Source organism: Cicer arietinum, chromosome 3 (genome assembly GCF_000331145.2).
Source record: "Cicer arietinum cultivar CDC Frontier isolate Library 1 chromosome 3, Cicar.CDCFrontier_v2.0, whole genome shotgun sequence".
NCBI classification, from domain to species: Eukaryota; Viridiplantae; Streptophyta; class Magnoliopsida; order Fabales; family Fabaceae; genus Cicer; species Cicer arietinum.
In genome coordinates this window covers 9,599,243-9,603,189 of record NC_021162.2, presented here as the reverse complement: position 1 = coordinate 9,603,189, position 3,947 = coordinate 9,599,243, and positions in this window count along the sequence as shown.

Here is a 3,947-nt window from a genome sequence, read left to right as displayed (position 1 = left end):
GAATGCTATAAGGGTCTCGCGGTCCTCGATTTGATCTAGAATTTTCAGGCAATTTTCATACATCCCAACAAAAATGGACCGAAATCAGTAGTTCTGGACCAGATGAGGGCTATTGTTTGAAATTTGACTGGGAACCTGAAATACAGTAATAAATTTTGGAGAAGAATGCTATAAAGGTCTCCGGGTCCTCGATTTCATCTGGACTTTTCGGACGATTTTCATACCACTAGATTAAAATGGATTGAAATCCGTATTTTCGGACCAGACGATGGCTAGTATTTGAAATCTGACATGGAACCCAAAATACAGTTATAAATTTAGAATAAGAATCCTATAAGGGTCTCTCGGTCGTCAATTTCATTTGGATTTTTCGGGCGATTTTCGTACCCCTCGACAAAAATGGACCAAAATCTATATTTTCGGACCAGACGATGAAAAGTGTTTAAAATCTGGCGCGGAACCTAAAAACCAGTAATAAATTTTGGAGAAGAATGCTATAAAGGTCTCCGGGTCCTCGATTTCATCTGGACTTTTCGGACGATTTTCATACCACTAGATTAAAATGGATTGAAATCCGTATTTTCGGACCAGACGATGGCTAGTATTTGAAATCTGACATGGAACCCAAAATACAGTTATAAATTTTGAATAAGAATGCTATAAGGGTCTCTCGGTCCTCGATTTGATCTGGACTTTTCAAGCGATTTTCTTACCCCTTGAAAAAAAAGGACTGTAATCTATATTTTCGGACCAGACGATGAAAAGTGTTTAAAATCTGGCGCGGAACCTAAAAACCAGTAATAAATTTTGGAGAAGAATGATATCAGGGTCTCCCGGTCCTCGGTTTCATCTGGTCTTTTCGGGCAATTTTTGTACCACCTAACAAAAATAGACCGAAAGTCGTATATTCGGACTAGACGATGGCTAATATTTGACATCTGGCGCGGAATGTCTAACACAGTTATAAATTTTGAAGAAGAAAGCTATAATGGTCTCCCAATCCTCGATTTCATATGGATTTTTCGGGAGATTTTCGTACCACCTGATTAAATGGACCGAAATCCGTATTTTCGAACAAGACGATGGCTAGTGTTTGAAATCTGACAGGGAACCTGAAACACAATTATAAATTTAGAAGAAGATTTCTATAAGGGCCATTTGGTCCCCAATTTCATCTGGACTTTTCAGGCGATATTCGTACCCGACGATGATAATGGACCAAATTCTGTATTTTTGAACTAGACGATGGCCAAATTTTGAAATCAAACGCGGAACCCGAAACACAATTATAAATTCAGGAGTAGAATGCTATAAGAAGACTTATCTGGTCGTCGATTTCATCTGGTCTTTTCAGGCGATTTTTGTACCACCCGACAAAAATAGACCGAAAATCGTATTTTTGAACCAGACGATGGCTAGTGTTTGAAATCTGGTGCGGAACCCGGAATACAGTTATAAATTTTGGACCCGGTCCTCGTTTTCATCTGGACTTTTTGGGCGATTTTCGTACCACCCGACTAAAATTGATCGAAATCCGTATTTTCGAACAAGACGATGGCTAATGTTTCAAATCTAACGCAGAACACGAAACACATTTATAAATTTAGAACAAGAATTCTATAATGGTCTCCCGGTCCTGGATTTCATTTGGACTTTTCGGGCGACTTTCGTACCCATCGACGATAATGGACCAACATCTGTATTTTCGGACTAGACGATGGCTAGTGTTTGAAATCTGGAGCTGAACCCGAAGCAAAGTTACAAATTCTGGGGAAGAATGCTATAATGGTCTCCCGATCCTAAATTTCATTTGGACTTTTCTGGAGACTTTCGTACCCCTCGACAAAAATCGATCAACATATGTATTTTCGGAGCAGACGATGACTAGTGTTTGAAGTCTAGCGTCGAACCTGAAAGATAGTTATAAATTTTAGAAAAGAATGCTATAAGAGTCTCTTAGTCCTCGATTACATTGGGACTTTTCATGCGATTTTCGTACCACCCGTAAAAAATGGACCGAAATCGGGTGGTACAAAAATCCCCGATTTCACCAAAACGTTTCAGGCAATTTTGCTACCACCCGACAAAAATGGAACGAAATTCGTACTTTTAGACCAAATAATGGCTAATGTTCAAAATATGACCTTAAACACAATTATAAATTTAGGAGAAGAATGCTTTTTAAGTATTACATTATTTGACAATTCTATTTTATTAAATGTAATTGTTATATTTGTTTTATAGTTTTACTACATAAAGAAGATAATAATAACATATAACAAAATAGAGTTGTCAAATAAAGTAATAATTACATATTAATTTTACAACTCAATTTTGTTATATGTTATTATTATTTTTGTTATTTAGTACAACTACAAAACGAAGATAATAATAACGTATAATAAAACAGAGTTGTCAAATAAATATGAAATTATTAATTTATTTGATAATTCTATTTTATTATATGTTATCATTATCTTCATTTTAAAGTTTGATTGCATAACGAAGATAGTAATATCATTTAATAAAATAGAGTAGTCAAATAAATATATAATTATTACTTTATTTGACAACTCTAATTTATTACTTTGTTTTGTGTTTCGGGTCATATTTTGAACATTAGTTATCATTTGTTCTAAAAATACGAATTTCGTTCCATTTTTGTCTGGTGGTAGGAAAATTTCCTGAAAATTCTAGATGAAGTCGGAAATTTTCGTACCACCAAATTTCGGTCAATTTTTGTCGGGTGGTCCGAAAATCGCCTGAAAAGTTTCGATGAAAACGATGACTGAGAGACTTTTATAGCATTCTTCTCTAAAATTTATAACTATGTTTCAGGTTCCGCGCCAGATTTCAAACACTAGTCATCGTCTGGTCCTAAAAACATATGTTGGTCCATTTTTGTCGAGGGGTACGAAAATCGCCCGAAGGTCCAAATGAAATCAAGGACCATGAGATAATTATAGCATTCATCTCCAGAATTTATAACTTTGTTTCGGGTTCCGTGCAGATTTCTTACACTAGCCATCGTCTAGTCCGAAAATACAGATGTTGGTCCATTATCGTCGATGGGTACGAAAGTCGCTCGAAAAGTACAAAACAAATCGAGTACCGGGAGACCATTATAGAATTTTTGTTCTAAATTTATAATTGTGTTGCGGGTTCAGCGCCAGATTTCACACACTAGCCTTTGTCTGGACCGAAAATACGATTTTCGGTCTATTTTTGTCAAGTGGTATAAAAATTGCCCGAAAAGACCAGATGAAATCGAGGACCAGGATTCCCTTATAGCATTCTTCTCCAAAATTTCTAATTGTCTTTCAGGTTCCGCGACATATTTCAAAAATACGAATTTCGGTCCATTTTAGTCGGGTGGTACTAAAATCGCCTGAAAAGTCCATATGAAATCCTGGACTGGGAGACCCTTATATCATTCTTCTCGAAAATTTGTAACTCTGTTTCAGGTTCCACGTCAGATTTCAAACACTAGCCATAGTCTTTTTCAAAAATACGGATTTCGGTCCTTTTTGTCGATGGTACGAAAATCTACTGAAAAATTCAGATGAAATCAATGACTGGGAAACCCTAGTAGCATTCTTCTCCAAAATTTATAACTGTGCTTCGGGTTCCGCGTCATATTTCAAACACTAGCCTTCATTTGGTCCGAAAATACAGTTTTCAGTCCATTTTTGTCGGGTGGATCGAAAATCGCCTGAAAAGTCCAAATGAAATCGAGGATCGGGAGACCCTTGAAACATTCTTCTCCTAAATTTATAACAGTGTTTCGGATTCTACATCAGATTTCAAACACTAGCCATCATCTGGTCCGAATAATAGATTTCGGTTCATTTTTTTTGAGGGGTAAGAAAATCGCCCAAAAAGTCCAGACGAAATCAAGGACTTGGAGACCCTGATAGGATTCTTTTTCTAAATTTATAACTGTGTTT